This window comes from Schistocerca serialis, chromosome 2 (genome assembly GCF_023864345.2).
Source record: "Schistocerca serialis cubense isolate TAMUIC-IGC-003099 chromosome 2, iqSchSeri2.2, whole genome shotgun sequence".
NCBI classification, from domain to species: domain Eukaryota; kingdom Metazoa; phylum Arthropoda; class Insecta; order Orthoptera; family Acrididae; genus Schistocerca; species Schistocerca serialis.
Window position 1 is genome coordinate 891745203 of NC_064639.1, and position 24536 is coordinate 891769738.

The window sequence follows — 24536 nt, forward strand, 5'->3', positions numbered from 1 at the left end:
CATGCTGAATTTTTGTGCGTGTAAAATCTGATCTGAGGTTAAAATTAGTTGTTCATTGCTTCTGTTTCACATAAGTAAACTATCAAAATTGTACTGACCCATAAAGTTCTTTTCATACAAGTGTCTCTCCCTGCCATGGTAGGGAAAAAAAGGGAACCGGTGGAAAAATGCTCCTATCGGAGCACAAAAAAGGTGAATATGCTCCTATTTAAAAGACTCTGACTGTATAGTGCAGTACCAGCTGCCTTGTTCTACTTTCCTTAGCACCTTTAAAAATGTTCCCAAAAATAAAATCATGTGAACATATACATGCTTTTTTACGACGAGAGAGACAGTGGCAGTGGGAAATAGATCAGAAAGTAATAAATACTGGGAGGTAGTAGACAGTGGTTGTGGTATAGAAAGAGGGAAGGTGACAGTGGCAGTATGAGAGAAAGAGAGGGACACACTGGCAGTGGAACATATCTGACAGTAACAAAACATTGCTGGGAAAAGAGTGAAGGAGAGAGTGCCAGTGGAATAGCAATAAAGAAATGGAGAGACTGAAAGTGGGTGAGAGCCAGTGATAATGAGGGACAGAGTCTATGACAATGGCAATGAAGAAGAGAGAGATAGTGACAGTGGGAAGGAACAAATGAGATAGCAGCCTTAACAGAAAGCAAGAGGGAGACGGTGAGAGGAGGCAGTAGTAGTAGGATAGAACGAAGGAGACCGCCTGTGAAACAGGATACAGTGACAGTTCGAGAGACACAAAGAGCTAATGACAATGAGCTGCGCTGAATGAGTGAGTGAGAATGAGCAAGTTAATTGTGATTTATTTGTCTCATAACATACATGATATAAATCATTTAATTCAGATACAGGAGACATGTCAAATTGTGGTAAAATTTCACTATAAACAAAGAACAGCTGTTAACAAACAGCATAATAATAATAATAATAATAATAATAATAAAAATAATAATAAGGAAGAAGAAATTGACAACAGCATGGATTACAGAAGTAAGGAAAGATCTAGAAAGAAACAACATCAAAGAATCAGGAATATCAGAAAGAAGCCATTTTAAAAATAAAATAGTAAATTTGGAAGGCTTTTTCAAAACAGAAGAAATAAAAAATCGGGAATAACGTGGACAGAAGAAGGACTTCATGGTGAGACAATGAGGGAATACTGGAAAAATAAGAAACAACAACAAAGGAAGAAGAGGAACTGAAGTTGTTAATGTGATCCTAGTTGTTCAATATGATTGTAAGAAAAATAAGACAGTTTTGTTGTATGTACATCCAATAAAATCTAACACCCTCTATTAATTCTTCTATTGAATACTAGCATTTCTGCCCCAGAATCTGCTCTAGCCTCATTCTTAAAGTTTCTGGCTTCATATTAAATATGTTTTTGGCCATTAACTTCTTATATATCGTCATCCCCATATACTGTGGAGTCCATGCGGATAATTTCAACTGGTATGTGGGTAGCATAAAATTATTTTCATTTCTTGTGTTATATGTATGGCTAAAATGATTCTCCTAAATGTATATGGACGGAACAGTTGGGATTTGTAGTTTCTGAAATAATGGGAGAGACTGTTTGCTGTGCAGTGCACATGTATCGGACAATTTTCTTTTGCAGTCTCAGTATTCGAGGTACACTACTCAAACTTCTTGAATAAATGATCCTGTATCTAATGACAGATTCAAAATAATTATGATAAGCAATTTTTTGTTTACTGAGGTCAATGAATTTGCTAGTATTCACATTGCAATGCAAAACTACTTAGTGTATTTGATTGGAAGTCAATTTGTGTATTTTAGCTAAAGTTCTTGTCCACATTTAGTCCCAGGAATTTGACCCTATCAACTTCTGTCATAGGTTGAATTTACATTGTATTTCGAGTTCCACACATTTTGAATCCTTGGTACTGAAATGTACCATATGTGTTTTTGCGATGTTCAGTTTCAACCCATTTAACTGGAACCAGTTTTCTAAGGTATCCAGTGTGCTTATTTTGGAGCTCAGAATTTTTTCTGCATCATCATCTTCAATTAAAACAGAAGTATCATCTGCGAACATAACTGATGGCGAGTTTGTATTTACAGGTAAGTCATTTATGTAGAATAGGAACAGCATTGGGCCCAAAACGGTGGCTTGAGGCACACTTTGTGGTACTATACTCCATTTGGAATAATAATTACCTGCATCTGAGGTGATAGTTCCCATTTTTTTCTGTTGTGTAAGTATGATGTCAGCCAATTTAGAGCGTTGTCTTTAATCCCTTATTTGTCTGATTTGTAGATAAGCAAGTCATGGTTGATGAAGTCAAATGCGTTTGTGAGATCGCAAAAGGTACCTGCAATTGTACTCCCCTGATCCAAAGATTTGCCTATCTTTTCAGTAGTTATTCACAGCATCCAGAGGGGAGTTTCCTGTTTGAAATCCAAATTAGTAACTAGTAATAATATCATTTTTTACAATAAAGTTTTTGATCCAGTTTGCAGCTGCTTTCTCTGGTTTGCGGATACTTTCTCTAACACTTTTGACAGGCTGATAATTTCTCATGTCTTCCCTTGATCCTTTCTTCAACAGTAGTCTGACTTTGGCATACTTCAAAACATCGGGAAAGCATCCCTGTTCAAAAGACTGGTTGAATGTTTCAGTTAGGGGAGGTGCTATTATGCCACACACTGTTTTAATCACTTCAGTGGGTATCCCATACCTCCCAGCAGAGTTTTTATTTTTAATGATAGTATAACATTTTCTACATTCTTTGTTGTGACTTTTTTAAAATCTTTAAGATATTCAGCTTCTTGGTGGATTCCAAAGGGATTTACTTTACTCTGATACTCTGCTACATCAACATCTAACTTTGCCACATTTATGATGAATTCATGTAAACACTCTATTATCTTCTTTAATCTTAGATATTTCATTACTACCAACTCTAATACCTAACTCTGATTTGGCAACTGACCACATTGATTTTGTTTTACTTTTATGTTTTACAATGAATTTCTTGTTTGCCATTTGTTTGTCTGTCTTCACAACTTTTTTAAATAAAGCTTTGTAATGATGAAGATGCTCAGTAAAATGTCTGTTTTTATTATATTTCAATTCATTATGAAGTTTCCTCCTTCTGTCACTAGAAATTTTTATACCATTTAAGTTTATTAGTCGTTTCCTTACATGTGGTTGTAAGTGGAAAATTTTCATTAAATATTTCAAGAAAGGTACTTAAAAATAGTTTAAGTTACTCATACTCAAAATACAGCTGTTGTAAGGCCATTCAACCTCTCTTAACTTATTTCTAAATGTAAATGATTTTTTTTCATTGAAGTTCCTATTCATATGGCTTTTGTTACATGAAGTTTTATTCTTAATTTTTGGTAGTTCAATTAATAATGCAGAGTGGTTAGAGATTCCTAAATCTATGCAAAAATTTGTAAATATCTTCAAATACATAATTTGTTAGAATATTATCAAGACAGGTAGCTGACTGTGCATTTGTCCAGTGGGTTGCATGAAGTTTATTTTGAAGCCAAAGTTTTTTTATTAAGTCATTGAATTTGGGCACATCATTGATTTCAACTATGATATTAATATTGAAGTCAGCAGCTATTACTATCTTTTCCTTTTCTCTTTATTGAGTTTTTCAAGCAAGGAATGAAACTTCACCAGAATAGCTTCAATTGTAGCTTTTTCTGGTACTCTGTAAACAGAAAATACTGTGACATTTAGGTCCTTCAACTCAATACAGCAGCTTTCAAATATACACTCTTTATTCAAATGATTAAAATCATTTATTATTTCATGTCATATCAGAATGAGTAAGTACGCAAGAGCCTCCATGTGATTTCACTCTTTAACAAAAGCCGTTGGCTGATTTTAAGTTTTCAGTTTTATTAAGAATTTTAATGTTGTCAAATTGTAACGGTTCTGCCTGTTTTATTTATTTCGTTTGTTGTCCTCAGTGGCGATGTACTGCATTGCTACACTGGCTGACAACTGGGTTGTGGATTCCGACACTGAGTACTGTAAATAATGTAGCCGACTGGTGCACAGTTGCGTTTCACAGTACTTTAATTTCACTTTTCTCAACCCCCTCATAATATACAGTTATATGGCCAGTGCACTATTGTTTAAACTTTCGATAAGCCTCCTTAATAGTTAGCAGGCGAACCTCCACATACTGCTACTATAGTTTACTGTTGAACATCTATGGTCAGTAAAACCTAACCACAATGTTCACAGTTCTTGAAGAATAAACAGGTACGTATGGAAACAGACAATGTCTTTGTTTTTACGCATGGCCTATTGATGTAACACTTATTTCGCTGTTAAGTTGATACATTGTTGTTGTTATAAGCAACACAGGTTCCTCATCTGAAACTCGGCCGTGGACTGACTGTCTCATGACCAAAAATCGGGCCCTTATATATCATCACAATAATAGGTGCTGAAACTACGCATTGTTCAAAGTTAAATTTACAGAAATTACAATTAAAACTAAATCATTAAATTAACTGAATACAATGTAAATTTCATTCCTTTTAACACTTTCTTTTCCTGCAAGAGTTAGCCGAATTGTTTGTCTAAATCATGAAATTAACAAATATAAGTACGCAAACAATACTTTGTACAAAACTGTTAATTACTTTGGAATTAATGAAGGGCTGGTTTTGCTAACATGTTTTCAAATAGAGCCAAATAGATACTTTAAGATTACTAGTATTTCATCTTCCATGTGTTTACAATTAGTACAGAATTTACATTTGTTTATATGTCAACAATAGAATTTAAGTTACGAAACAATTACTGATTTCACCCTACAATGAAAGACACTAGTAGGGATGTTACATTAAGTTTCGGGTGTGCAGGCGCAAGAAATCTCCTTCTTCTTCTAATATTTTGGCTGTATAACGTTCAGCCATCTTCAGAGTGAGCCGCAAGACTGCCCCTCCAGTGCTCGCTTTGTCCCTTTATACTGTTGTACCGCACGACTGCGCATGCGGCCACAGATTAGGAGAAGAAGGAGATTTCTTGCGGCTGCACACCCGAAACTTAATGGAACAGTCTTTGCGCCACCAAAACCTGAAGATTCACAACTAGTAGGAATAGTTGAAATAAATTGGAAATTCAATTACATACAAAAAACTAAGCACAACATTAGGTCTGGAGTTATATTCTTTAAGCCTAAGGGCCGACCTTTCTCTTTTATGAAAAATGCAGATTATATTCACATATGCTAATGGTAAATAATTAAAAGTAACAAAACAAATTTAAAGAGGCAGATGGCGTAACGAGAGGGGAATTAAAATTATCCCAGCTTGCTTCGTCACAAAATGTAAGCCAATGTTCATTGAGGCAAATAACTCTGACATTTCTACATTCAGACAGAATAATTTGTAATTCATCCACTTTATGATTTTTGTATGAAAAGTCAGCAAGAGTGGATGGGTATGAGCAACTTACAATGATGGACTTGTGGGTGTGAATGAGTTACAGTTAGGGGAGCTTGAGGGAGTGAAAGGTGAGTTGCTTGTTAAAAAGAGTGCGAATATGTTGTCATGCCAAAAATTTTGGGAAAATTTTTAAAGGTGTGGAGGGAGGTAGAATGAGTCAGCTAGTACCGCACATTTCAGCCAGAATCTTTTAAATAAGAGCATATTCACCTTCTTTGTGCTCCACTAGGACTATTTTTCTGTAAGAACAGTACATGGCTTCTGCATTTCATTACTTACATCTGTGTGTTACACTTCTTCTCCCTCTTCAAATAGCATCACGATTTTCTTTCGAGTTTCCTCAAATGTTAATTTAAATTCTTCCTTTCTTATATATCCTTGCCATTTTCTCACCATGCCCATTAAACATCAGTCACATTATTTAGCATCATCAAATCCACCGCTTCTTCCTCTTTACCGAGCTAAGCTCCCACAACACTGTCTACTGGTACTTGTTCTGTTACCGACAACAGTTTTTCACTTTAAAAAACCTTTAGTGCCTAGACCACAATTTTCCTATTGCAGTTAGAGTACAATAACTAGTTTTGGTTGCTATCTACAACTATCTTCAAATCTGCAAACAAATGGAGGAAAGTAGTGTAAGAAAATTTTGTACAGTGAAATGGTATATAAAAACACTGTATAAAAGCTGCCCAAAAATATAATGGGGAACCAATTCCTATAATAAAAGTGAATGTTTGACAAATCCATTTAACGGTGTAATACTAAATATATTAAAGTTTATAAGATAACATACTGCTCAAAATAGTGAATATGCATTGGAAAGCATCTTTAGATGTAGTCATATGGTGACATGCATTAGTAAATATCAAGACAGTTACTGGTACAGTACATAATTCAAAAACATCACCATGAGCAAGCCAGATTGTAGACCTGCCAAAAGAATATAACCCCAGAAATCTTAAAAAAACTGATCTCTATATCCAAGTGAATTTTGAAATTATAAAGATAAAAATGGCATTAAGGTAAAATTACAAGGCAGGGGTACTATATTACATGATTAACTGGTGACATGATGTACGTGGGAAGCAGATTATATATAATTGACAATAATTCAAGGAAAAATCCAAGAAGATGTCCAGAGACATATATTATCTGCAGGAAGCTCAGCCAACCTCTCTCTCCCCCTCCTACTCAGGTGTAGGCCCTGTCTAGTATAGCGCCATCTCTCAATTGTAGCAACAGGTACTGTTCTCATATGAGATTTAATTTCAGTCGGCAGCAGCCTGCTCAACTCAAGTGTTCGCACGGCTCGCCAAAGTGTTTACCAGGGCTAGTTATGGCTTGTAGAACTTCCACACAACTCGCACTTGGGTGTGTATTTGCTATTAATATTTCATCCAGGTCACCCCTAATGCTATAGTTTCTGACCTTACCCAAGCTGTTCCCTGCTCCAACTAACGGTAATAACCTGATCCTCTTTGTTAAAATCTTTACACGAACTCCCTATGTCCTCTGGATCTGGCTGGGACTAGCACTTGGCTTCACAATATTTGTGACCTGGAACCCTGTTCCTAATTCATCCTGTACCATCTGGCATACTGCTCTGCCATGGCTACTACCTAACAGGAAGACTCGTTTATTCCTACTGTCTTTTGGTATTGACCTACACTTAGTTTCTTCGCTAGAAGTCGTCTGCACCCTACTGTGACCTAAAACTGGATGAGGCTCTTTCCCTCCTATTTCAGGTAACAAGGCAGACTTATTAGATACTGTGAGATCAAATATAGATGAAGAAGTTGAAGTGTTGTTCGCCTTCTGCCCATTACTTGTTGCTTTAGCCCATTCCCACAGTTTTTTTTCCACCTTTAAGCTGTTTAGTTCAAATTCCACATAACCTGATTCAGCCTGACAGGCACAAATCTTCGCTTTCTGTTCAGCAATTCTTTTAACTTTTTTGCAGAGCCTACAGTTCCATGGGAAAGCCTCATTGAGTTCCCCTCATTCACTTCCTCACCAAACACAGTTGCTCCAATAGAATTCCAACCCACAATCTACATACCATTCCATATCTGACTATCCCAAGCCAAAATTCACACTTATCACACATTACAACACAGATTAAACAATTACCGTATTTTACAGACTATAAGACGCACCTTTTTTAGTCTAAAAATTGCCTCTAAAGTTTAGGTGTGCCTTTTACTCAAAATTAATATAAAAAGTCCAGTGGTTATTTAAAATTACCACCAGTCTTAAAAATGGATACATATTCAATGCTGCAGAAAACCTATCTCAATCGGGCAACATTGGATTCAACTGGCAGCAGCAGTGCACCACTCTGAGGAAAGTGAATTGCTGGGTTTGGCGAGCTTGACTATCTCGCTCCCACCCCGCCATCACAAACCCAGAACACCGTAGCCCATGATGCATCATTGCAGTCCATAGTGCCAGTGAACTTGAATTCAAAGTTATTTGTGTTATTGGTAACAGTACAATATTTTTGTTAGTAGCTAGTTTTGTAATGCAAAAAAGGTATTCATCTGATCCAGCTATAAATTGAAAGTAATTGCATATGCAGAAGAACATGGAAACAGAGCAGCATGTCGGGGGCAGGGCGAATTGTAGTTGGTGGGCTAGTAAAGAAAAACTGAAAAAGATGGGGAAGACTAATTGTGCAAATAAAGCACTGAATCTAGAATGGCCAAAACTTGAAGACGACATATTGAAATGGATTCAAAGGCGCCATCAAACTGGCATTGGAATTAATACAAAACTGATAAAATATGGGCTCTTAAGCTAGTGCTATAGTGGAACTTAACAGCCTTTAAGGGTGGAGTTTGTTGTTGCTACAGGTTTATAAAGCATCATGGACTTAGCATGCGAATGAAAACCAAAATATATCAGAAAATGCCAGAACAGTATGAAGAGAAAATATTATCTTTCCATCACTTTATTATTCAACATTGAAAGAAAACCAGTGTGGAACTAAGCTAAATTATGGATGGAACTCCTCTGACATTTGATGTGCCGAATAACAGAACTGTTGCCATGAAATGTGCTAAAACTGTACCTATCAAAATAAGTGGACATGAAAAAATGCATTACACTGTAGTCTTTCATGTTGTGCAGAAGGTACTAAACTTATTCCAATGGTCAGTTTCAAGTGCAGAACAATGCCATAGCTTTCTGAAATACCGCTAGGTGTTGTTGTTCATGTACATGACAAGGGTTGGATGAACATGGTTGGTACAAAATTATGGATTAACAGAGCATGGGAGAGAAGGAAAGATGCTTTATTGAAGAAGAATTCTCTTCTTGTGCTAGACCAATTTAGTAGTCATTTGAAAAATTCTGTGAAAGAGAAACTGAGACAGGGAAATACAGAGCTTGCTGACTTACTCCACAATTGCAACTTCTTGATGTCTTGATAGAACCATTTAAAGTGTATGTGAGGGAGGAATGGAACAAATGGATGAACTCATCGTGAATTCATATAATCAAAGAAGTGCTCCAGTGGATAAAAGAGTTGTGGTCCAAAGTGAGAGAAGACATTGTTGCTAAATCTTTCAAGAAGTGCAGCATAAGTAACGCTCTTGATGGCAGTGAAGACCATTGTACATATCAAGAGAACAATGATGAGGATGAAGAGGAAGAAGAAGAAGAAAGATCAGTTCAGTTTTATAAACTAAGAATTTTTTAACTTGGCTTTGCAGTCTAGTAATAAAAATGAGTAAAATGTTATTTTTTTTAAAAAGAAATTGCTTAAAAATTTAGGTACCTCTTATAATCTGTAGAACATGGTAAAAGTATAATAAATCACTTAACCCACTTTCCACTGGACAAATTATGTTATATATGAGCTGCAAAAATTAGGACTAAAGGTTAGTGCTTCAGGCATATGATACGACATCAAAGTTAATTATTTCCACTTAAAATGAGAACTCAGCACTCACTTAAATGCAGCATCTGTTAATTAACTTATTCACAATAATATGTAGCTTTTAGTCACTACTTATTACAAGTATTCCTTGATATTAGAGAATGTTTACTATCAACAGAGTATGGCCTACTGTGTGTGATGCAATTTTACACTATAATTTACATACATTCTGAGAATGAAATCTTCAATTTCCCAGATGAAGAAGATATAAAACAATGAACTTACATATAAGATATGCTTCACACAATCACTTAAGCCTGCGAAAATTGTCTACTTTTAACTAGCAACGATGACACAACTACAGACAAGCACCATCACACATGCTGTCGGTTTAATAATAAGCTAGCAAAATACTGACATGGCTTATTTAAAGAAGAATAGTAATCAGAGTCATTTGAATAAGGATTTAAAAATAAAAAACTTCTTGCCACTTGATGGTTTTCAAACCAAGACATTTTTGTTGTTGATTACTAGCAAACGAGGGCCCACTTTCATGAATAACTTGAGTGTGATACCTGGGACCCTAATCTACATCACAATACAGATGGTTTCAAAAGGGGTCAGCAGATATTTTGTTCTGCTCACTACTTTCCCAGTCCTGGTGTCTCTAACATTTTTTGTTACATACCTACCTTGTGCCCCCCCCCCCCCCCCCCTCCCAGTTTCTGTTTTATGCGTCAAAGTCAGTTCAGCTTCTTCCCAAACATTTGAGATATGACTGAATCTGACACAGTCTCCCAGGAGATGAAATACTGGTAGTTTATTTTACATATTCTACATAATTATATTCCTTATATTTTTTCCATGAGTTAGTGTTCCTTCTGCCTTGTTCAAGATGAAATCAGTTTTGCACTCTGTACTGTTGCCAGAAATTCTCTGCTTATTTGTCATAAATAAATCTCTGTCGTAAACTTCTTTTTTGACCAAATTATGTTCTGACTTGCATAAATTTCTCTTGTTACACCAGTGTCCATCCACTTCCCATACTTCTGTAATAGAAAGACCTGTAGTTCTGCTACATATGTACAATTGTAACTATAAGGCCATTATCTTTTGTTGTCATTGAATCATTACCTATTCCCATAATTTGCATTACCACTGACTTGTGGTCAGTAATGTTCTGCACTACTGGTGTTCCATGACACAAATTATGTGGTGTTGTCAGAACATTGCAAAAGAAAAGTTACGCAAGATACCTGAAAGTAAACGTATAACAAAGAAGGAGTTAAATACTATTTTGGAGTTTAAAGATATGTAGCTTAATATTTATTTGTAAACCATTAGTTGGCATTTTGCCATTTGGTTGGGTTATTCTGTACCATTTACTTGATGGTGCCTTTAAGTTACAGATGAGACATTCTGATGAATTAACTTTGTTGTATCAGCTGGCAGACCCAGTCTTGGAAAGGACATTCTAACAGAATTCTAAGACAGCCTAGGTGTTGTTTAGGAATTCAAGGTAAATGAAGACAAGAATGCAATGAATAGTCAATCAAACCAGATCTCCATCAAGTGTTTGGGTTGAAATGTAACACCAAGAAACAAGCAGTAAAAACAATTTGGAGAAAAGCAAATAGATTGGTGGAGCTTAGTGAAAGATATTGTAAGTGTAATGATAATTACGTCAAGAACAGTTCACTCTATCATTACTGTGATAATTTTTAATACTAGTGGCTAGCACAGGTATTGATTGGCTGGTGCTGAAGCTTTCTTGAAGTGGGCATGCATTGGCTTTTATACCCATAAAGGAGGAAGTATTGCCAGTAATGTGAAATGTGTTGTGGACAGTTTCTGTTAAGGGTTGGTATCTCAAGTTCAATGGAGGGCATGCAGGGAGTTGCATCAAAAGAGGAAATAACGTAGGAGACATCTGTAGCATCCCATTTCATTCTGACTAAACTAGGATGAAGGTGAAGTGGGACATTGTAACTACAGTATGTGTCTCAAAAGGGAAGCAAGATAAACTACAAGAAATATTGACATTAATGTAAAAAATGTCATTAAGCACTTGATCAGTTGTGTGCAAAATGGATGTAGATGTGGAAAGTACTGTTGATAGCATGGGCATTATTACTATCCACAAAATTGTTACCTTGAATCCTGCTGATTTTTCACCCCACTGTGTTTAATTGTTGAGTTTTTCTGTCAATGCCTGTGAAGCCCCAATTTCTTTGTGACTTGCTTTTCAATGATGTAATGTGTTTCATGTACTCATTACTCTTAAGCTATGTAAGATGGATAAAAAGAGTAGGTGGCCGGTGTGTTATATAATTTGATTCTTGATTTTTTCCCTTTTTTGGACTCATGTAAAGAGTCATGTCTGTGAGACACATAAGAAAGTGAAGAAGAGTACTGGAAAGATCTGTCATTGCTTATAACATTGTGCAAAGAGTTGTGGAGTTTCTAAGAGAAATGTGTTATAACTTTATTGTGGTGCTGTCTCCCATGCATTAAAAGTAGGAGTGGGCTCGGGCAGTTTTGAACTATTGCTGTTGTAGCTGACCCTGGGGAGTGGTGGGGTGGCTTTGGTGTACGATGGCTGCAGCGGGATGTTGCAAAGGCTGCCCTGAAAAATGTGACTGTCAAAATAAACATTTAATTTACTCATACATTTTCACACTGCTGACACGGAGCATTTGGTGAGGCCCACGTGGTTGGTGAGGTGACAGTGAGTGCCCAGACAGCTGGCTGAGACATGTGCCTGGGATTGCTGATGCCAGTGACCAGTATGTGGCATGTAAACCAGTTACACTGCAAGCACACAGTGTCAGCAGTGCTTGAGTTGTGCAGAATTCTTGCAATGGAAGCCAGCTCCCCAATGGAGGGACACGTTGTGGTGAGTAGTGGTGTGTGGTGCAGTGCTGCCTGCACTGGGAGTAGCAGAAGTGGCTGCCCTGCCTAGCAATCAACCCACTGCCCCCCTGAGAAGGAGTCTGGCTCACTGATGGAATGGGCCTGGGATAACTCCTCTGCATCATGGCGCCAAGTCTGGAAGGCAGACTTAGTGCAGGAAGCAGATACAGTAATGGAGTCCTGAACTCATTACTGCTGCTGGCAGCTCCATGTCACCCCCTTGTCAGGTGTAGCCTCTACTTTGTAATCATACTACAGGGCTGTGAATCAGTCTGTTACAAAGTGACAGCTATTTATGCCAGATAGGAGCTTACCTGTTATGCCAATGTGCCACTTCTAATCATGTTCTCAACAACACCACTGAAGCCTGTTATGGAGAAATTCCATTACCTATACTACAAGGACCTCATTGTCCCACTGGGCTGGCAGCCTTTGTGGAGCGAAGCCTGGCCTGTCTTGTGATGAACAGACAGCCGTGTTACTGCAATTGGAATGCCAACACCTTGGACCTGCTGGCTGGCAGTGGCTGCTGCAATACTTTACAACTATACTCCCACAGATTTGCCCGCATATGTAGAGGTAGTGCAGAAAGTGCAACCATATGCTACTGTCTGACAGCTGTTTCAGCTTATATTGTTTGAATTGGATATTACTGGACTGTACTGCCAACATTGCAGTTAATTTAAGAAATAATTCACTCATCAGTAAGAACATCAGTCAGGAAATAATGAAATGGACTATAAAAGCATTTGTTTGGAGTGTGGCTCTTTATGGGTGTGAAACTTGGACAATAGGATAACAAGACAGAATACAACTAGCAGTCCTGGAGATTTGGGGCTACAGAAGGATGACAGCTGGAGAGGCAGAGTTACCAATGAAGAGGTGCTGAGAAGAGTACAGGAAACTGGATCTTCATGGAGGCATATCCAGAGAAGAAGAGACAAACTTGTAGGACAAGTTTTAAGCCACAGTAACATCACTGGAACACTGGCACGAGGAACTATTAAGGGAAGGACTCACCTGAGCCACCCAAGGATGTCATACATGCAGTAGATTATGAATGTTTTAGGATGTACTTCATACACAGAAACGAAGAGGAAGGCAGACAGAAGAGGAATGGCACACTGCTGCAAACCAACCCCAGGGTTGAACACTAAAGTGAGAGATTACTGGACTGGTGTTACTTGTCTTTTGTATTAATTGTGTAGTTCTCCTTCATCCCAACAAGGAAACACACTGTATGTGCTGCAGTGTTTTTTTTTTTTTTTTTTTGTCATATACTGAGGTATCTGAGTTGCTGTTTACTTAGTTGGTGTTTATTTAGATATATTTGCAACATCATTACAAGTGCAATTATTATTGTTTGACACATTTGAAAGTTATTTGGGAACAAAATTTGTCATGGTGACATCCTTGTGTAAAAACTCAAGCCTTTGATGATAATGTCCATTGCCTTCAGCAGGAACAACAGAATAAGATGACAAGTACAAAGTTGGTATGTCGACAATTACTGACATAACAAACAAGAAGCAAGTATCACAAATTTTATATCTAAGCTTGAGTCTACTGATAGATCAACAAGTCATAAAACTATGAAGGTAACCACTTAAATGGATCTAGATGATGCTGTTTACAGGTGGTTAGCACAAAATGGGCCATAGAGAGAACCTGTCTGGTCCCATCCTGTGGAAAAGGCACTTCAATTTAATGAAGATCTTGGAGGGCTTTTGAATTTTAAAGCCAACACGGACTGGTTAAAATGCTTAAATCAAGGCATGGCATTCGTGAACTTCACGTACAAGGAGAAATCTGTCTGCTGATTCTTCAGCATGTGATTCTTTCAAAACCAAACTAAGTCAGGGTGGTGATTCTTCTGGGAAACCTGGAATTCTCGGGAATTATACTTTACCTGGAAAAATCAGTACTCAGGGGATTTCAGAAATTTCATAAAATCTCAGGGAATTCTGCATTTTTAATCTAGCATCGAAACGGATTTTTATTAAGTTTTATAAATCACAAATTTTAAAATACTTAATGTTTCAAAATGTGTTAATTGTACAAACATCATTCCATATAAATTATTGATGTTTGAAAACTGTGGTTAAACAACTGCTTATGGCTAGTATATAGCTCACATGAGAGGAAAGAAAAGTCATTATTGTGATATGCCCCCCCCCCCCCCCCCAGCCCCATCCATCATTACTTTATCATTCTTGACACCATCTTCCTGCTTACCTCTGGAATTCTCAGGGAATTTTTTACCAGGTTTGAGTAGCCACCTGGTAAGGGATGTATTGAAGGAGAAAACATTTACAATACTAACAAACAGGCCTTGATTAGAAAGCTTTACCAAGGAAACGTTTTGCTTCACATTGTGAATTAGGACTATCTGGTCCTAAAATAAGCATTATATTACTGCTTCAGCTAGTACCAATGCTACTGGTAGCCACCGATTGCCTCTGCTCGTCATTGTAAAACTAAGAAACCGCTTTGTTTCCAACATGTTAATATGTCTGTGCTGTCTATTGTACCTCACAAGAGTGCTGGGGTGGATGGTATGATTTTCACTGAATGGGTTATAGAATATTTTAATCCTCTGTAAAAGGTCATCAGTTAAAGAATGGCAAACGAGAGAGAATATTACTGCTCCTTGAAAATATACCAACTCATCCATCATGTGATATCTCGTATGAAAAGGATGAGGAAAAGTGATTTCTTCCACATAATACAGAACAGAATTTGAAAAATCCTGGAATAAAATTTTGGGTATGGCACAAAGTCTTAAAGTTTAATTGAAAATGACAATCAGAATGACATGTCCAGAATGCCCAGTATGCTTTAAGGACTCAATTGCCTTGAACGTTATGAAGAAGATGTTCAAGAATGGACGAGTGTCGATGATGCAGATCCAGGACACCACAGCATGCAGGATAGCAAAACTGTAAGCCTCATCACTGACAAGACTGGCTCTGCCAGCGTCTCATTAGCTATTGGTCCAGAAAATGAAAATGAATATGTACTGGTTGCTTCTGAAGTATTTAATGTTCAGATAATGTCTTGTGATGGTTTGAAGCTGTACTTGAAAGCAGCCAGTATCCTGAAAAAAATGCAAGACTTAGCTGCTTGTAAGCGGGTAGGCTTGTTTAGACAGACCGAAATTAAGGTTATTTTTGTAAGAGTTATCTCTATAAATGTGTACTATCTGTGAAAAAACGTATGTGTAAAATATTTTTGATTTACTAGGCTGTAGTGTGTACATTCCTACTGTAGTTGCATTTGTAACAGTACAAGAGATTCAATTTATTATAAATATATTTAATTTTTGTTGGCAAATTGGTAAACAAAAATATACAGTTTGATTATCTGATGAAACCAGTTTTTCAAACAACTGTGTCTCCCATGAATAATTCATGTACTTTAATTATTATGATTAATAAATTAAATAGTAAAAGACAAATTGTCAGTCAATAGGCTACAGAAGATTAAAATTTGTGTTCTGTATGCTGATTAAATTTTGCGATGAGGGTGCCTGGAAAATTCATTCATGGCTAATGTTCATGTGGATTAAATTTTAAATCAGCATGTATTGTGAACATTCATGGCAATTTTAAGCAGTACCATACATACTTTGAACCTCATTCCCTGTATTGCACACAGGTTTTTTTCTAGCCATATAAAAAGGAACCACAGACAAAAATTTCGGAATGTAATTAGCACTCACCTTGTGTCCCAGTCTTTCTTCCTTATCTTACAGAACTAGCACTCATGAGAGAATGTCTTAGCAGGAGCCTTAGAGTTGAAAGTAGAATTCAATAGAGTAAGTTTGTTAAAATAATAATTCTGATGTTGTTTTTCATCAGTTTTATCAACTGGACCATTTCAGTCCCACTGAATGTTTAAGAAAAGGGAAGTGGTAATGACATAGTAAAGTACTTAATTGGCTCATCAGTTCTTCTTGACTAGCTCAGTGGGAAAAGCAAGGCAGCACTCCAAGTCTGAATCTCTGTCAATGCACAGCGAATACCTAACACATGTAAAAAATCGTTGCAACACCAAACTTCTTCCAATGCAGAGTGTCATAATAAAGAAATTATTTGACTGGATTGTGTATAGCTTTCTCAGGCTTTTAATTTAAACTGAATGGCAAAGAAGTTCCTTATATAGTTGAGGCTATGAAGATGATGTGTAATGTGAGGATATTGTCATTTGGGGCGGGGGAAGGGGCTGGGGAAATATTATTGGTCGAAATTTTCTATTCCAACTTCCATGTGAATAGACGTTGTTAATATACCCACCCACACTGCAGGTGTTTCACTGATGAATTTTAATTGCTTTTTGATGGTCACAATATTCTGAAAACAACCCTGAAACTTTAACATGAAAGAAAAGTATAAAAGAGGGAAGTTCAAATTTTAATTGTGGTATCCAAACTAATTATGGCAATTATTTATGCCTGTGTCAAAATTTGTGCTTTTTTTATTATAGTGGACTGTAAGTGAAATTGAACATGTCATTTCTCATTTGCAGTTGAAGCTGAATGATAAAAAATGTAGTGAGAAATGGCTGGCCTACGTAAGATATGTTGATGAAATCGTAACTGAAGGACTTCTAAATGCTATTGGAGGCAGGTAAGCTCCTAAAATTTCTTCATACCATATGAAGGTGATGGAGACATCTCATAAATTTCCACAAGATTGATTATGTATGTGCAGTTAGTGCAGACGTATTCTGAAGTCATGTCCGTTGACAACCCTGTCATGCATAACTGTTTGTGGTATTTGATTTATGTTTCACACCACTTATGAGGATGGTGCATCCACATCCTCTAAGCGCTTACATGTGCTCAAAACTAACTGTTAATGCATAATTATGTGCTAATTTAAAATAAAAGTGTGGTGAAAATGATCTTTTATTTTATACGGGCTTTGGTTGCCACCCAGAATAAGTCTGTTTAATATAATAATCTCAGGACTATATATTTTGCATATGCTCACTCAGTATTGAAATATGGAGTAGTATTTAAGACAACTGTGGAGCAAGCCAGAAATATTTCAGACTGCAGAGAAAGAGAAGATCAAAGAATGTCACGCAGCCAGCTATTTAGAGAGAATAGAATTCTACCTCTTCCCTAAATGTATATACTTATTAGAAAGTGTCATTGTTATAAAAGAAAAAATTAACAATGGTTATAACTGTTTCACATGAGGAATCCATGCGCAACTACTATACAGACAAACAATTGTGGTTCACAAATGAATTTTACTCTCTTCAGAAGTGTGCACTGTTTTGAAACAACTTAGCAGGTTAAAACTGTAAGTAGGATCAGGACTCAAATCCATAATCTTGCCTTCTGCAGGCAGTGCGCTTACCAACTCAACTATCTAGATCCAAATAACTCAGTTTGTGAGAGCATTGCCTATGAAACATGAGGTTCCTAGTTCAAGTCTCAGTCTAATACACAACTGTATAACCTGCCAGGAAGTTTCAAAGGAAGGAAATGTTCACTACCTTAAAAAGGCGTACTCATTCCTGGCATGAAACTTTATAAAGCATTATGTAGATAACATTAGAAGAATGTGCATGGACAAATTCAAATCACCAGTGTTCCTATTCCGTGATGTAGTATCTAGAAAAATAAAAATGTACCACACTTTGATGCTGTATTTGTAAAATGTCCTCAGTGCTACGATATTATATAATATTCTTTCTGATCTAATGAAATTTTGTTCTCAGTGCTACGATATTATATAATATTCTTTCTGATCTAATGAAATTTTGTTCAGCGTAAGAAGAAAAGAAATGTTTGTAGTGTTTAAGGACTGGTTCAGTATTTATCATACACACGGCCATACTACGTAGATTTACAGGATCATTTTGTAAATAAATAAGCATCCATAAGAAAGAGATTTAAAAAAAAATCATCAGATTTCCATCCGGTTTCACTTTTGATTGCATGTAGGAGAATTTTAGAAAAGCTAATACATAGCAGTAGTAGTAATAGTAGCTTTATTCATCCATAGATCTCTTTTTACAAGGATATAGGACGTGTCAAAGTATTTACAAGTTCTGACCAATTTAAAATAAGCTAATATGTATACACATACATTTACAGACTTCTAGTTAGAGACAGTCATTAGAGGTGTTAGTATTGCACTATGCTTAGCTTGGGGGAAAGTTTTTCTAGAAAAGTAAAAAAGAAGGAAAAAACATAGTGTGTAGGTGTTATGTGGAATCTTGGATGTTTTATAATCATAATTATTATTTATTTGTATAACTTTTTTTTCCAAACCCCTAATCTGTTTTATGTAAGTAATCCTTCAATGTATAAAATGTATTGCATAACAGATATTTTTTAGCTGCGTTTTTAAATAAATGTATTTTTGCAATTTCTTTAATCTCTTGTGGCAATTTATTGTACAGGTTCATTCCTTGGTAGAAAATGCTCTTTTGAGATTTATGTTTATTTTTTCTTGGTAAATGTAAGTTGAGTCTAGCTCTTGTTCCATGGTCATGGACAGAGCTGTTTGTATAGTAATTACTTGTGTTATTTTTTATGCGTACAACTGAATGGCAAATGTATACACATGGAGCAATTAAAATCCTCAATGTTTTGAATAGATCTTTACAATGAACTCAACTACTGTTTTTGGTTATTAATCTTATGGCTCTTTTCTAGAGATTGCAAATTGTGTTCATATTTTCTGCGGGGCCTACACCTTGCCCATGGCTACTACCTAGCAGCAGCACTTGCTTCTTCCTAACACTTTGTACATTCCTAGGTTTCTTGGCCTCATTTGAAGTGTGCTGCACATTTCCTGCTCCTTGTTCTACCTGAGGCTCTTCTCCACTTAACTCTGGCAGTGGTAGACAGCTGTTTTTGGTGTTGATGATAAAACTGTTGGATCGCATTCTCTTTCGTTCTATCTTCCTACCAGCTGCCAGTTTCCAACCACGCTCCTCCCCCCCTATCTCCATCGATCCTTATCAGTTCCTTCCTTGCTTGTTCCAACTATGCCTGAAGGGCACAGATTTTCCTTTCCTGTTCCCCAATCAAAATGTTCCTACTGCATACTCTGCAGCTCCAGGAGAGAGCATCTTCTGTTCTTCCAACATTCTCCCCACTGCATCCTGCCCAGTGAAAATATTTCCTACAAGACTGGCAACAAATCCCTCATCTCACTACCCTATAACAGCTCCCACATTTCTCAATTATGGTCAGTTTCGAAGGAATAATTAAGTTTAAAGAATCCAGAATGAGAGTTTCACTCTGCAGTGGAGTGTACACTGATATGATACTTCCTGCAGATTAAAACTGTGTGCCAGACCGGGACTCAAACTTGGGACCTTTGCTTTTCGCGGGCAAGTGCTCTACCAACTGAGCTACCCAAGCGCGACTGACTGCCCGTCCTCACAGCTTTACTTCTGCCAGTACCTCTTCTCCTACCTTCCAAACTTAACAGAAGCTCTCCTGCGAACCTTGCAGAACTAGCACTCTTGAAAGAAAGGATATTGCAGAGACATGGCTGAGCCACAGTCTGGGGGATGTTTCCAGAATGAGATTTTCACTCTGCAGTGGAGTGTGCGCTGATATGAAACTTCCAGGCAGATTAAAACTGTGTGCCGGACCGAGTTCTTACAACTGCTTCACAGTACATTTACTCAGTAATGAATTTTTTTCTCAGCAACATAGACCAGTTTAAAATCAACAGTGACATTCATAATTACAATACCAGAAAAAAGAAAGACCTACACTATCCTTTACTTAACCTATCCTTGGCACAGAAAGAGGTAAAGTATGCTGCTATAAAACTTTTTGATAAATTACCATATGAAATAAAATGTCTGACAGACAGCAGTAATATTTTCAAAAACAAATTGAAATCATACCTCCTTGACAACTCCTTCTATACCATAGATGAATTCTTGAATATAAGTAAATTAATCTGGAGATATAATATATGCATTTTGTGCCATTTAAGGGAGTGGTATAGATAATAGAAATATTTAGGTATAACACAATAATATTAACTAACTAACTCACTCACTTCACACGTGTCCTATTGGTCTGTTAACCAGTACAGCTTTTTAAACACTGTCACTATTTTATTTGTAATGTTCTATCATTGAAATGTTTTTCACCCTTTTTAAGTTTATTGGTTTATCAGTTTATATTTATTTTCCTTTACTCGTCTCTTATCTCGTTTTTCTCAAAATAAGTGATCTTTTCCTTTTAAATCAATTTCCTTGTTCCGGAATGACCATGATAAGATGTTTCAGTGTGCTTGCGTACTTTATATTAAGTTGATGCCTTGTTTATTGCATAACATGATGAGGCACATTAGTAAAAACTTTTCTCGATGGCTTACTAAACAAAACTTAATAAAACATGCTGCTGTTACTTAGTAAATTTTCAATGAAACTCATCATTTTCTTTGATGACTTAAAATTTAACTTAAGTATTACAAGAACTACTACTACTGATTAATTGTCTGCTAATTCTACATAGAAAAGTTCATAAATGTTGTTCACGTCTTCTTGCTTCCAATCTTATCCTACTTTATATATGCAAAAAAGTTAAATTCTTAATCAATTAAAATATTTTTTTAATTCTATATGAGGATATACTCCTTTTATCTTCTTTATCTTCCAGAAGGTAACTTCCTGCGTGTGGTATTTTAATAATCCTGTATGGTCCTTTATATAAGCTACACCATTTTCTATTTAATTTCTTTCTCTTTGAAGATTTGGGATGTTTCTTTAATAACACACAATCACCAACTTTGTAGCTAACTCCTAAACCTAGCTTCTTATCAAATTGACTTTTTTTGAAGATTAGCTTTTTGTTGTAATCTTAAATATACTTTATATACAACCTAATCACGATCCTTTGTCTTTTTACGTAAGCATGGTAACTTACCAAGCTACTCATTACTATGTTGCTTATTAAATAAAATCTCATTAGGTGAATAACTGGTTGACATAAGTGGTAATTTATTATATATTTCTTCAAATTTTCCGACTAATTCTATCCATCTATGATGTTGGTTACACACATATGTTTTTATGAATCTGTTCAATTCTCGGAAGACTCTTTCTATGGGGTTCCCTGACATATTAAAGCGGGAAATGAATACATGAGGAATTCCCCATGTCTTCATTGTTTCGTGCCGCACATTACTTCAAAAATACGATGCATTATCAGAAATTAGCATTGCAGGTTTCCCCACTTTAACTAAATAATCATCTATGATCCTTCTTAACATAGGTTTCACATCAGTTGTTCGTAACGCATACAATTTTACATATTTTGTGAAAAGATCATACATTGCAAATACATATTTAAAATTTCCTTTTGCTACTGGAAATGGCCCACATGTATCACATGATACGATGCTTAGAGGTTTCCTAGGTATTATTGGATGCAACACATCTTTAACACAATAATTGACCAGCCTTGCCTTTTGACATATCCTACGCCTCTTGAGTATTTCTTGAGCTCTTTTCAGTAAATTTGGATAGAAACATAGTTGTTGTAATTTCATTACACACTTATGAGCTCTGAAATGTCCCCATCTCACATGTGTGAACCACAATACGGAATCAATACACCATGAGGGAATGCATATCTTCCACTCATCCTTCTCAGTTTTACAATAAAACAATACGCCTTCTTGCAGTTGGTAATGACTGTTAAATTTATCAGTCGTTCCTGTTCTTAAATCACTTATTATTTTTCTCCATTTACCATCTACTTTCTGCATTTGCCCTAATTGTGAACACATTTCATTAACCTGTTTCCTATATGAAAGTATTCCTTACAACATCACCTTAAAATCCATTACTCTCTCTTCTTCAACCTCATCGATCCTGGTAGTTGTTAACCTCGACAATGTGTCAGCGACAACATTGTCTCTCCCTTCGACATGCATAACCATTACGTCATATTCCTGTAATAATAAGGCCCAACGCGTAAGTCAGCCACGTAACATTCTACTCGTCATTAAGAACATCACTGCTTTATGGTCACAGTATATCACTATCCGTTTACCATATACAAAATATCGGAACTTTTTTAGTGTCCATATAATTGCTAATACTTCCAGCTCAGTAGTACTGTACAAGCATTCACAACCAGATAAGGTTCGACTAGCAAAGGCAATAATTTTTATGTTGTTGTGGTCTTCAGTCCTGAGACTGGTTTGATGCAGCTCTCCATCCTACTCTATCCTGTGCAAGCTTCTTCATCTCCCAGTACCTACTGCAGCCTACATCCATCTGAATCTGCTTAGTGTATTCATCTCTCTGTCTCCCTCTACCATTTTTACCCTCCACACTGCCCTCCATCACTTGATGCCTCAGAACATGTCCTACCAACTGATCCCTTCTTCTAGTCAAGTTGTGCCACAAACTTCTCTTCTCCCCAATTCTATTCAATACCTCCTCATTAGTTATGTGATCTACCTGTCTAATCTTCAGCATTCTTCTGTAGCATCACATTTCGAAAGCTTCTATTCTCTCCTTGTCCAAACTATTTATCATCCATGTTTCACTTCCATACATGGCTACACTCCATACAAATACTTTCAGAAATGACTTCCTGACACCGAAATCTATACTTGATGTTAACAAATTTCTCTTCTTCAGAAGCGCTTTCCTTGCCATTGCCAGTCCACATTTTATATCCTCTCTACTTCGACCATCATCAGTTATTTTGCTCCCCAAATAGCAAAACTCCTTTACTACTTTAAGTGTCTCATTCCCTAATCTAATTCCCTCAGCATCACCCGAGTTAACTCGACTACATTCCATTATCCTCGTCTTGCTTTTGTTGATGTTCATCTTGTATCCTCCTTTCAAGACACTGTCCATTCCGTTCAACTGCTCTTCCAAGTCCTTTGCTGTCTCTGACAGAATTACAATGTCATCAGCGAACCTTAAAGTTTTTGTTTCTTCTCCACGGATTTTAATACCTACTCTGAATTTTTCTTTTGTTTCCTTTATTGCTTGCTCAATATACAGATTGAATAACATCGGGGAGAGGCTACTACCCTGTCTCGCTCCCTTCCCAACCACTGCTTCCGTTTCATGTCCCTCAACTCTTATAACTGCCATCTGGTTTCTGTACAAATTGCAAATAGCTTTTCGCTCCCTGTATTTTACCCCTGCCACCTTAGAATTTGAAAGAGAGTATTCCAATCAATATTGTCAAAAGCTTTCTCTAAGTCTACAAATGCTAGAAACGTAGGTTTGCCTTTTCTTAATCTAGCTTCTAAGATAAGTCATAGGGTCAGTATTGCCTCATGTGTTCCAAGAATTTTACGGAATCCAAACTGATCTTCCCCGAGGTTGGCTTCTACCAGTTTTTGCATTTGTCTGTAAAGAATTCGTGTTAGTATTTTGTAGCCGTGACTTATTAAACTCATGGTTCGGTAATTTTTACATCTGTCAACACCTGCTTTCTTTGGGATTGGAATTATTATATTCTTCTTGAAGTTTGAGGGTATTTTGCTGTCTCATATGTTTTGCTCACCAGATGGTAGAGTTTTGTCAGGACTGGCTCTCCCAAGGCTGTCAGTAGTTCTAATGGAATGTTGTCTACTCCCGGGACCTTGTTGCGATTTAGGTCTTTCAGTGCTCTGTCAAACTCTTCACGCAGTATCATATCTCCCATTTCATCTTCATCTACATCCTCTTTCATTTCCATAATATTGCCCTCAAGTACCTCGTCCTTGTATAGACCCTCTATATACTCCTTCCACTTTTCTGCTTTCCCTTCTTTGCTTAGAACTAGGTTTCCATCTGAGCTCTTGACGTTCATACAAGTGGTTCTCTTTTCTCCAAAGGTCTCTTTAATTTCCCTCTAGGCAGTATCTATCATACCCCTAGTGAGATAAGCCTCTACATCCATACAGTTGTCCTCTAGCCATGCCTGCTGAGGCATTTTACAGTTGCTGTCGATCTCATTTTTGAGACGTTTGTATTCCTTTTTGCCTGCTTCATTTACTGCATTTTTATATTTTCTCCTTTCATGAATTAAATTCAATATTTCTTCTGTTACCCAAGGATTTCTACCGGCCATCGTCTTTTTACCTACTTGATCCTCTGCTGCCTTCACTGCTTCATCCCTCAGAGCTACCCATTCTTCTTCTACTGTACTTCTTTCCCCCATTCCTGTCAATTGTTCCCTTATGCCCTCCCTGAAACTATGTACAACCTCTGGTTTAGTCAGTTTATCCAGGTCCCATCTCCTTAAATTCCCACCTTTTTGCAGTTTCTTCAGTTT

The 24536-nt window shown here is 36.8% G+C and overlaps 1 protein-coding gene across 1 annotated transcript in view; it reads left to right on the forward strand.

Moving 5' to 3' along the window:
- The first annotated feature begins 16864 nt into the window (after nucleotides 1-16864).
- Nucleotides 16865-24536, forward strand: part of LOC126458230 (dynein beta chain, ciliary-like) — a 477648-nt gene continuing 469976 nt past the window's right edge. The window contains exon 1 of the mRNA XM_050095128.1: nucleotides 16865-16881. The gene's annotated coding sequence lies outside the window, so the exon portion shown is untranslated. The remainder of the gene's footprint in view (nucleotides 16882-24536) is intronic.